This window comes from Petaurus breviceps, unplaced genomic scaffold, assembly GCF_028583685.1.
Source record: "Petaurus breviceps papuanus isolate PSGF00001 unplaced genomic scaffold, PetGlider_PUasm1.0 90769, whole genome shotgun sequence".
Lineage (NCBI taxonomy): Eukaryota > Metazoa > Chordata > Mammalia > Diprotodontia > Petauridae > Petaurus > Petaurus breviceps.
In genome coordinates, this window is record NW_027187341.1 from 11,204,057 (window position 1) to 11,216,279 (window position 12,223).

Below are 12,223 nucleotides of genomic sequence, written 5' to 3' on the forward strand. Positions count from 1 at the left end.
CACATCCAGGGCTCTTTTTACCACATTACCAATTACGAACTCCTTTGAGAGTCAACAAGATGAGATTAAATTTGTAGGAAAAAATGAAACCATGGAAGGTTGTTTCATTAAGGGATTGGTGTTTTGTTTTGGTTTGGTATTTACTTTTGTTTTCTAAAGTTTATGTTTGTTTATGACTACAAATCATAAAGCATGCCACTTGTTTATATTTTGTACATGTGATTTATCACCTTACGAACAACCGTTTAATCATTTTTGCTGCAAGTCTTATTTCCAACCTCTTCATCTGACAATTTACCTGACTTAATAGATAAAATATTTGATTAAGCTTTCAAGGCCACACCTGCCCCCTTAAATTTTTCTTCATTCAGTGCTTTCCTATTAAAGTCCTATTCCTGTTTCCCATTATCAAGGCATAAAGATTACCCTGCATTTTTTAAATTTATGTCAAGACAGACAAATTCTCTCTTTTTTTTTAAAGAGAACTAAAATTTTATTTTAAATTTTTCATTTATATCCATTAGGGAAAATGATTTATTATTTTCTTCTCTGTTTTTTGCTCTTCCTAGTTTAGATATCAGCACCATATTTGTATCATAGAAAGAACTTGACAGGAATCCTTTGTCTATTTTTCCATATAATTGAAATTAATTGTTCTTTAAACGTTTGATAGAATTCACTTGTGAATCCATCTGGCTCTGGAGATTTTTCCGTAGGGAGTTCATTGATGGCTTGTTCAATTTCTTTTTCTGAAATGGAGTTAAGTATTTTATTTCCTCTTCTGTTAACCTGGCCAATTTATATTTTGTAAGTATTCATCCATTTCACTGAGATTGTCAGATTTATTGACATAGTTTGGCAAAAATAGTTTTAATTATTCTTCCTCTTCATTGGTGGTGAATTCAATCTTTTCATTTCTGATACTACTAACTTGGTGGTTTTGTGTTTGTTTGTTTTTTTAATCAAATTAACCAAAAGTTTATCTATTTTGTTGAGTTGTGGTTTTTCTTCCCCCACATAAAACCAGTTCTTAATTTTATTTATTAGTTCAATAGTTTTCTTAATTTCAATTTCATTAATTTTTCTTTTGATAATTCAAAATTTCTAATTTGCTATTTAACTAACTACGGATTTTAATTTGTTCATTTGCTAGCTGTTTTAGTTTCATACCCAATTCATTGGTTTCCTCTTTGTCTTTTTTATTCGTGTAAACATTTAGGGATATAAAATTTCCCCTACGGACTGCTTTGGCTGGTATGTTGTCTCATTATTGTCATTCACTTGGATAAAATCATTGATTGTTTCTGTGATTTACTGTTTGACCCACTCATTCTTTAGGATTAGAATAATCTATTTTTCCATGGTCGTTTATTACATGTAATTTTTATTGCATCATGATCTGAAAAGGATGCCTTTATCATTTATCAGCAACTTATCATGTAAATAATACACTATGACCAAATGGGATTTATACCAAAAAGGCAGGGCTGGTTCAATATTAGGAAAACTATAAGCTTAATTCACCATATCAATTAACAAAATTAACAGAAATCATATAAGTATCTTGATGGATACAGAAAAATATAGCACCCATTCCTATTAAAAACACTAGACAGCATAGGAATAAATGGAGTTTTCTTTAAGATGGTAAGTAGGATCTATCTAAAACAATCAGTAAGAATTATGTGTAATAGGGATAAGCAAGAAGCATTTCCAGTATGATCAAGGGCGACACCAACAAGGATGCCTGTTATCACCACTGTTATTCAATATTGTACTAGAAATGCTAGCTTTAGCAATTAGAGAAGAAAAAGAAACTGAAGGAATTCTAATAGACAATGAAGAAACAAAGCCATCATTTTGGAGATAATTATAATGGTATACTTAGAGAATCCTAAAGAATCAACTAAAAAACTATTTGAAATAATTAACAACTTTAGCAAAGTTGCAAGATATAAAATAAACCTATAAAATAAATTAACATTTCTATATATTACTAATAAATCCCAACAGCAAGAGATAGGAAGAGAAATACTATATAAAGTAACTGTAGACAAGAAAGCACAAATTCTAAGCAATCCTACAGAAGTATGATGAACAGACAGACCTGGTAGTGGATGGTGTATCTCCTGTCTCAAGTACCAGCCTAGCTAATTAAGTTTAGAAAATCTCATCTGTAGGGCGGCCAGGTGCCACAGCAAGTAAGAGTGCCTGCCCCGGCATCAGGAGACCCAGGATAGGTTCTGGCCTCAGATACTTGGCACCCACACACACAAAAAAAAATAACTGGCCGTATAACCTTGAGCAAGTTACTTAACCCCAATTGCTTTTAAAAAAAAAGAAAAGAAAGAAAAGAAAAAGTCTCATCTCCAAGTTAGTTGCAGACAATAAATCTTTCAGCTGGGGAGGCTAGGTGGCGCAGTGAACAGGCCCTAGAGTCAGGATGACCTGAGTTCAAATCCAGCCTCAGACACTTAACACTTACTTATTATTAGCCCTGTGACCTTGGGCAAGTCACTTAACCCCAATTGCCCTGCATTCCCCCCTCTAAAAAGCAAAACAAAACCAAAACCCAAAAATAAATAAATACATAAATAAATCTTTCAGCCACAGAAACTAAGACTATTAAAGTGACACAAAGGTTTGCAATCTGAATCAGCGAAGGAACTACCCATGTATTCTCAAAATATTAGGCTACTTAGAGAAGTGATTCCCAAGTCAATTTTCAAAGACTGTCCCAGAGCACTTCATAATTTAAAAAATAAAAACACCGAGAGAATTAGAAATTGGGAATAGCACAACAATATTACAAACTCTAATGATATGACTTTATATGTATGATTAAAATCTTATTTCTTCCCTTCTCAACGGGCAGGGAAGAGGGTACTGGGAGAGAGAAAATTTGGAACTGAAAATAAAAAAATAAATTCTAGGAGGCAGAGCCAAGATGGCTGAATAGAAGCAGGAAATTCCATAAGATCCCCCCACAACCACCTCCAACACCTATATATGACTCTAAACAAATTTTAGAGCTACAGAACCCACAACGGAGAAGAAAAAAATCTCCCACTGAAGGTAGCCTGGCAGGCCAATGGGAAGGATATCATAGCGGGCTGGGAGCTGGAGCACAGCAGGGAGCCCCAGGGCGACCTTGATCAGCAGGCCAGCTGCAGTAGACTTCAGGAGAGTGGATAGCCAGCAGCTGTGCAGGTTTCCAGAGTTCTCAACACCCAAGACAAAGTAAAAGGTCAGTGGGGAACTCTGTAGGAACAGGGGGACAGAAGAGTACAGTACAGCCCCTGCCTCCAGAGCTCCTGGCCTGCAGATCATAAGGGGACCAAGAGATCATTCAGAGGGTAATTGCTCTTACTTTAACCTGCTTGGATCTGGGTTACTGTCTTGGGTGGTGGTCCTGGGGTGAGAAAACACCAGAGTGCCAGTGTGGTGTCTGTAGAGAGGGTGCCCTCCTCAGACCTCTGACAACATCTGCAAAAAGCCCAGCTTTTGGGGACATAGCTCTCTCCATTCTGGAAGCAGAGTTCTACCATGGCAAAAAAAGCTCAAAAGGCAATTAATTGGCTCGCAAGATGAGCAAGCAAAGGAAGAGCTATCAGCCCATAGAATCCTTTTTTGGGGACAAAAAGAATCAAAGCATGGAATAGAAGGAAGACAACAAAGTCAGAACGTCCACATCAAAAGCTTCCAAGAAAATATGAGTTGGTTACAGGCCATGGAGGAGCTCAAGAAGGATTTTGAAAATCAAGTAAAAGAAGTAAAGGAAAAATTGGGAAGAGAAATGAGAATGGTGCAAGAAAATCATGAAAAGCCAGTCAATAGCCTGCTAAAGGAGACCCAAAAAAGTACTGAAGAAAGTAACACCTTAAAAAATAGACTAACTTGGGGTGTGGCTAGGTGGTGCAGTGAATAGAGCACCGATCCTGCAGTCTAAAGGACCCGAGTTCAAATTCAGCCTCAGACACTTGACATGCTAGCGGTGTGACTTTGGGCAAGTCACTTAACTCCAACTGTCCTCAAAAAAAAAAACACAACAGAAAAGGGACAGGGTCAAAGAAAACAGAGTAAGTGGAGGGCAGAGCAGGATGGAGGGAAATATATTTAGTCTTTCACAATATATCTACTATAGAAGAAACGTTTTCCATAACTATACATATACAATCTATATTGAATCACTTATCTTTCCAGTAGGAATGGGTGATGAGAGAAGAAGGGAAAGAACAGTAGGGGTAGGTGATGAGGGAAGAAGGGAAAATCTGGAAATCAAAGACTTAAAAACAAATATTTAAAAAAAATTAGTTTTTTTTACATGCAACTGGAAAATAAGATATACAAGCACTGGGGTATAGAAATCCATCTTGCTCTACTAGAAAGTCAGAGGGGAAATGGGGGAGGATACAAGAGAGAGCAGATTGGGGGAAGGGCTATTCAGTAGGATCACTATTTTGGGGTGGGGAGTAGGATGGAAAGATGGAGAATAAAGAAAAAGAAAAGAAAAAAACTCCAACGAAAGGCTTTCAAAAAATTTGGAATCACTGCTACATGATGTTTCTTCAGCTGTCACTCAACATACACAAGGTGCTTTGTTTATGTCAAATAGTAAGAGTTTTGACAGTAGGGAAGCTTTGAAGCTGGTAGACTGGCTCTATGCCAGGATACTTCCATGGGTGATCTTATCTTGCCAATTGATGTTAAATATCTTGAAACTGTGACAGTGATTGAATTGCTACAGGGAGTTCAATAAGATTTCTGTGGCAAAGTCAAAGCTCACCACCTCATCACATTTGCTGATCAAGACGTATTTATATTCATATGTAGAGCAGAACATTCAATCCAGAGAGAGCCATGTCAGTGAAAATTCTATTTGTCCTCAGAGCATTCCTTTACTAAGAATAGAGTTCTACTTTGTGGGTTTACTTTCATTATCTCTGAAAAGTATAAAGTCAATCTGGTTTTAATAATTTGATGGTATTAATTAAATTACCTCCAAGTAATTTATACAGCCAATAAAACAAACATGTTTGCAATTAGATTTCTTTTCTTTTATCATTTTTTTTAAAAAAAATTGTGATACATCATTTGATTTTACATCCTATATATTTTCCCCTCCTCTTCCCCCATTGAGCCATCCCATACTGCAAATTTTAAATAGAAAAAAAGAGAAGGAAAAAAACAATACACATACACACACACACACACACAAAGCAATATATGCAATGCTCCACATCCATAGAATTTCCACCCCTGGAAAAGTTTTCCTCACAGTTTTGTTCTAATTTTACAATATTCATTTCAATTGCTTTGTGGTCACCATCCTTTCCACTTACATTATTGTAACCACTGTGTATATTGTTTTCCTAGCTCTGCTTATTTTATTTTCTGCAAAGAGTTTTACAACTACCTGGTTGATTCATAAGAAATATTCCCCCAATGTCCATCAGTTGGGGAATGACTAAACAAGCTGTGGTACATGAACACAATGGAATCCTATTGTGCTATAAAAAATGATGAGTAGGTGGATTTCAGAAAAAACTTGGAAAGGTTTATATGAACTGGTGCTGACTGACTTTGACAGACTTAGTTCTTCTCAGCAATGCAAGGATCTGTAATGCCAAGCAAAGGCAACTTCCAAGGTTCAAAATACCAGCATAGCAGCCCTCCATTTTATTCAGTGACAAGTGAAGAACAGAGAAAATCAAAATACAGCATTCACAGGGGCAGCTAGGTGGCACAGTGAAAAGAGCACCAGCCCTGGCATCAGGAGGACCTGGGTTCAGATCCGGCCTCAGACACGTAACAGACCCACAAAAAAAAAATAGCCATGTGACCTTGGGCAAGTCACTTAACACCAATTGCCCTCCAAAAAAAAAAAAAAAGGCACAAAAACAACAAAAATACAGTATTCACCAAGTGTAATTCAATAATTTCCAACTAGTACTCCACCCCTGGACAGTACATTCATTTAGTCAATCACAAAGCCCCTCTTCTCAAATGGAGATTAGTTTTCAATCATAAACAAAGTACATTCATTTGGTCGGTCACAGAGCACAAAAAGTTTCCCACCCCTGGATCACAACTGAATTACAATTATCATCAGTTAACAAGCACCTTCTCTAAAGGAGCAGTACAGAGTACAAAGGCCATCTACCCCAGAGTTACAAGGGTAAGATATCACCACAGAGGGGCAGCCGGGTGGTACAGTGAGTAAGAGTGCGGCCCCAGAGTCAGGAGACCTGGGATCAGTTCCGGCCTCAAATACTCAACACCCACACAAAAATAACTGGCCATGTAACCTTGAGCAAGTTATGTAACCCCAACTGCTTTTTAAAAAAAAAAAAAAAGATATCACCACAGCATCTGATACCCAAAGACAGATCTTTTCTTCATCTTGACCTGAGGCAAGTTCTCAGCAATCTCAGTTCCTGGGGAGACAAAGCTTAAGAAGGCCACAAGATACACTGACAGTGTGCTCATTAATTCATTCTCTGCCTGCACAACAGTCTTAGGTCCCCTGAAAACTTCAGCAAAAACTTCTGTAAACATACAACAAGAAAATCCTTCTTCAAGTCTTCTGAACCAACAGCAAGGTTCCAGAACCTCTGCAACAACAGCACTGTCCTTCACCAGCAGATGAATCTGGCAAAACAGCATCAAAACAGACAGACAAAGTACTGGCATCACAGCCATGTCTCCTCAGTCCATGGCAGCTCTCAAAAGTCCTGGGCAGCTCGAACTGGTCTTCAACAATCCTCTCTCCTTCTGCCTCTATGATGCTGCTTCCAAAAGTTCTTCTGCCTCTCTTCCTCTGCTTGTGCCCCTCTAAATCCAGGGCACAAGCTCCTCCCAGTTCAGCACTCTCTTTTCACTCAACAAGTCCATCCCACAAGTGGGATTCACAAGCTCTAGGTTGTACCCCGAAAACCAAGCCAATACAGGAGGATCTTTAAATTCCGTTACTATTACAGGATCTACGATAACTCCAAAAGACTCATGATGGAAAATGCTATCCACATCCAGAGGAAGAACTCTGGAGTCTGAATACAGATGCAAACATACTATTTGCTCTCCTTTTCTTTTGTTGTTTTGCTTTATTTCTTCTTTCTCATGGTTCCTCCATCAGTTTTAATTCTTCATTACATCATGACTAATGTGAAAATGTTTACTATGAATGTATATATAGAGCCTATATCAGATTGCACGCCATCTTGGGGAGGGGAAAGGAGAGGGAACACTCAATCTAATGGAAGTGAATGTTGAAAACTAAAAATAAATTATTTTTTTTTAAATCCCCTCAACAGTACCAATAAAGTTAACTTTGCACACAAGTTTAAAAGTTTAAAAAAAGGTCATAAGAGATGTTTTCAAGTGTTACATGTAAACATATAGAGATTATCTTGCCAACATCACTGTCCCTGACATATACCAAGGACACCTGGATATAAATGATTGTCACTGCTCCTACCCCTGCCATTAAAGCCAAACTCTCATATTTCTTACAACCCACACCCAGGACAATGAGTCTGGGAAAAGACAATGTGACCTGATCCTCTGGGCCACACAGATGGTTTTGTGAAATGTTGGGAATGTAGCTGAGTTCTGAACAAATATGGAGATTTTAGAGCACATAAGTGTTCAAAGGCTGAATAAAACAATAACAGCTCAACAAAGTCAAGGGCAGGACCCAACATAAGGAGTGATGGAGAATTTACTACATCATGAGGTTAATCTGTAGAGGCCTACACAAAGGAAAGGAAAAGGATGTGTCCTCTCCAGCCACATTGCACCCCCTCCCAAAAAAGAAATTTTCATCCACTGAAATTCTGCCTAGGGTTAATCCCCAAGAAAAAGAGAAAAGTAACTCTTCTTGTACTAGCTCTTCCCTCCAGTAGTCCATTGAGTCAGCAAGCTTTTATTAAGCACTTCCTATGTGCCAGGCACTAAGCTAAGCACTGGGGATACAAAAATGGTGAAAAGTTGTCTCCACTCTGAGGAGCTCACAATCTATTAACGGAGACCATAAGTAACTACATACAAATAAAATGTATAAAGATAAATTGGAAACAATCTCAAAGGGAAAACATTAAGGTTAAGGAGAATAGAGAAAAGTTCCTTGCAAAGGTTGGACTTTAGATGACACCGGAAGGAAGGCCAGAGGAGATGAGGGAGGTAAACAAGGAGGCAGCCAGTGTCAATGGATCCCAAAGCACACAGGGGCAGTAAGATGTCAGAAGACCGGAAGGGTAGGAAGGGACAGATTATAAAGGGCTTTAACAAGCAAACAGATTTTACATTTGATCCAGTATTTACTGAAGAATGGGGTGGTCAGACCTGAGCTTTAGGAAGATCACTCTGACATCTGAGTGGAGGATGAGACATGGAGCCAGAAGGGCACTGCAAACAGTCCCCGTGTGAGGCTATGAGAACCTGAGCCAAAGGATGGCATCATCCAAGGAAAGAAGAGGTGTGTGTAGGAGAAATGTTAGGAAGGCAGGAACAGCGTGCCAACTGACTGGACACAGGGAGGATGAGGAGGTAAGGGTGACTGAAGATTCATGAATACTTGACAGTAATGGGGAACTCAGGAAAGGGTGGAGGGTCCGAGGGAAAAGAGAGGGAATTCAGTTTGGGACACATTTCTAACAGGCCGATGAAACATAGACATCAAGTCTGAAATGACTGATAGCCAATTAGAGATAGTGGAGCTGTCTCTAGACTGGAGATTACATCTGAGAATCATCTGCATAGAGAAATGTATGTTGGGTTCAAAACACTTTAGCAGATTATAATCACCTTTTGTATTGTTTCTATGGGGAAATATGTTCTGGGTAACAAAAAATTAAATTTAAAACATGGAACGTAATCTATTCCTATACTAGGGACTCCTTATATAACACACTCCCACCCCAGGGAACACAGGAAGAGAGTCATTCTTTGGGCATAAGGTTGAGAAACACTTTTTATCCATGAGAAGGAAAACATTCTAACCTTAATGACACAATACAATTTCATTCCTAAAAAGGAAATGAAAATAGTAGCACTATGCAATGATCAGCCTAAGACAACTCCAAAATACTCAGGAGGGAAAATTCTATCCGCATGCAGAGAAAGAATTATGGAGTCTGAATGCAGATCGCAACATACTATTTTCTCTTTTTTAATTTTTGTTTTCTTTCTCATGGTTTTTCCCTTTTGTTCTGATTCTTCTTTCACAACATGACTAATGTGGAAACATGTTTAATATGATTGTACATGTGTAGCCTATATATCAGATTGTTTGCCATCTTGGGAAGAGGGGAGGAGAAGAAAGTAAAAAGGAACTCAAAATCTTATGAAAACGAATGTAGAAAACTATCTTTACATGCAACTGGAAAAAATAAAATACTGTTAAGTGGGGGGTGGGAGGGAAGAGAAAAAGAAAAAAAGGAAATTAATTCCTACAATTACCTATCCTGATCTTTAGGCTTTTTTGTCCTCCTATAAAATCTATATCAAGTATTTAAAACTAATGGTATGCCCTCGTGTTGTTTTTTGATTATAAGATCCTGGAATGTTTGAAGATTTAATGATCATCTAGTCCAACCTGGAGGCAAAATGAACAAGGTTCTTTAAGGCTCAGTGTTCTTTTAACTATTACACCATGTTCTCTCCAGTGTTTCCACTGAAACCCTAAATTACTTTGTAAGAAGAGGAGTCAGAATATCACAATTCTTCTGCATCTCCATGACGCCTGACATGAACTCATAAGCAGGTACCTAAGAACAGTTTTAGAACTGAATTTAAATGTAACTCAAATGGGGGCGGCCATGTAGCACAGCGAGTAAGAGCATTGGCCCCGGTGTCGGGATGACCTGGGGGATTGAATCTGGGTTCAGATACTCAGCATCACACCCAGAAATAACTGGCTGTGTAACCTTGAGCAAGTTACTTAACTCCAATTGCTTTAAAAATAAAGAAATAAATAAATGTGACTCAAATGAAGAGATGACGTTTCAAAGAGTATCCTATATTAAAAGTCTAGGATAATCAGAAGGTAGAAGAACATTTTCCATTTGTGAACATTAAATTTATTCTTTTAAAGTCACGTTGAAATGTATTTGCTATAAATTATCAACTTTTGCTCCATAAAATGATTTACCATTCCAATTTCCTCATTAAAAGGTAGTGTTATGAGAATCCTCTATCATAGAGGACAACACAAGTGAGTTAGAGATTTGTACAGACACTCTGACAGACATTAAGGTAAGATTTCCTTGACCCAAGCGGCACTGGTCAAGTTTTTCATGAGATGTCCTATATGTAACATACAAAGTGCAATTTCTGATTCTGAAATACAGAACATTCATACAGGATCCCACATGCCCTTCTAGAAAAGCAACCAAGTTATTCGAAAGAAAAAAAGTCACAGAAGCATATAACACTCTGAAATCTTACCGATTATGCCCTGAGCAGCATATAAAGAGCAGTCTAACCAGAGAACAACTGACAAAAAAGAATTTTATGAAACACTGGGCTCTCTTGATGAAGACCCCTAGTCAACATACCACAAAAAAATGCCAGATGGAAACAGGATGTAAATATTAAAGGACCATACCACAAACAAATTAGAGAAGGGAAAAAAGGTATCTTTTACAACCAAAGTAAACCTCTGTCTGCCTCCATTTCCCCAAATGAAAAATAGGGATGATAATAACAGCACCTACCTCCCAGGGTTGTTGCAAGGCCCTTAGCGTACTGCCTGGCACATCATAGGTGCTAATTAGTGCTTCTTTCCTTCCTTCCTCATACTTTAGAGCTGGAAGAGACCTGGGAGGCCAGAGAAAATGGAGAATCTTGAGTACATAAAAATTGTGAAACTTTTGCACAAAGGAAGATCAATACAGTCAGAATTAAAAGAGAAAACCAACTAGAGAGGAAAAATTTTGCAACAAATTTTTCTGATAAAAGTTGGATATTCAAGACATGTAAGTAATTGATTCAGATATGCAAGAGCAAGAACCATTCTCTAATAAATGGTCAAAGGACACAAATAAGGAGTCAGGTTTCAAAAAAGCTATCAACAACCATATTTAAAAATCAAGGAAGCAGAGTCAATTAAATAATGTATATACTATGACTATAACTATGCAAACAGAAAGACAAAACAATCAAAAGTGAATGCTGTGTTGTAATAACAACCAAGAACAGTTGCAAAGAAGAGATATGAGAGGACCTTCCTCTTTTTTGCAGCAAAAGTGACCCTATCGATGTGGAACACCACACATTCAGAATCAGACTTTTTTTAATATGTTGGTATTTATGCTGAACTTTTTTGCCCCCTTTTTAATTCTTTGTTATAACAGATTGCTCTCTGAAGGGGGAAGAGGGAAAGACACACTGGATAAGTGTATAAATAAAACATATCAACATTTCTTTTTAATACTTCCAGGTCTTTAATAAAAGGAAGGCAAATTAAAACAACTCTGAGCAAAAATGAGCAATATGGAAAGACAGACACACTAACGTACTCTTGATAGAGCTGTCAAGTGGCTCTAGAAAGCAATTTGGAATTATACCCCCCAAAATTACTCAACTGTATAGCCTTCTGTCCAATTACACCACTATTAGGGAAATAGCCCAAACCAGTCAAAGACAAAGGGAAAAGAGTCATGTACAAAATATTTATGGCAGCACTCTTAGTTGTAGCAAAAGAAAGCAAACAGAAGATACCCATTCACTGCAGGGGAAAAGTCTGAAGAATTTATCGTATAGGAATGGGGTATACTATTAAGTCATAAGAAATGACATAACAGCAACGAAAGTATGAATTCAGAAGTCTTGTAAAACTTATATGAATAGGTACAGAGTGAAGCAAGCAGAACCAGGAGAAAAATTTATATAATGATTACAAAATGGTAGCTAAAAATCAAGGGACCCCTTCCAGTGCTCAAACCAACTCCCTAAGGCTATCAAGTTGAAGAGAAAGTCCCAACCTACACTGGTAAAGAGTTTTCTCATGTAGGTCCATAAATATTTCCTTTAATAATGTAAAGGAAAATAACTCTGAAAGATCTAAGAACTCCAATCAACGCAAGGACCAATAATTACTCTAGAGACTCATAATGAAGTATGTTTCCCACCCTTTTGCCAGAGGGATGATAGATCAATGGTGCAGTATAGTGAGGCATATACATTCTCAGACATAACCACTATATTAATACATTTTTTGCAA

The 12,223-nt window shown here is 37.7% G+C and overlaps 2 protein-coding genes across 8 annotated transcripts in view; both read right to left on the minus strand.

Moving 5' to 3' along the window:
• The window catches only part of SUGT1 (SGT1 homolog, MIS12 kinetochore complex assembly cochaperone), a 241,438-nt gene that overhangs the window by 156,895 nt on the left and 72,320 nt on the right, over window positions 1–12,223 (minus strand). The gene's annotated exons all lie outside the window — the stretch shown is intronic.
• Window positions 1–12,223, minus strand: part of ELF1 (E74 like ETS transcription factor 1) — a 132,675-nt gene that overhangs the window by 65,628 nt on the left and 54,824 nt on the right. For 5 of the 7 annotated variants that reach the window (XM_069068632.1, XM_069068630.1, XM_069068631.1 and 2 more), the window contains one exon: window positions 10,716–10,818. The exons of the other annotated variants lie outside the window; for them this stretch is intronic. The gene's annotated coding sequence lies outside the window, so the exon portion shown is untranslated. The remainder of the gene's footprint in view (window positions 1–10,715; window positions 10,819–12,223) is intronic. 7 annotated transcript variants of the gene reach the window in all.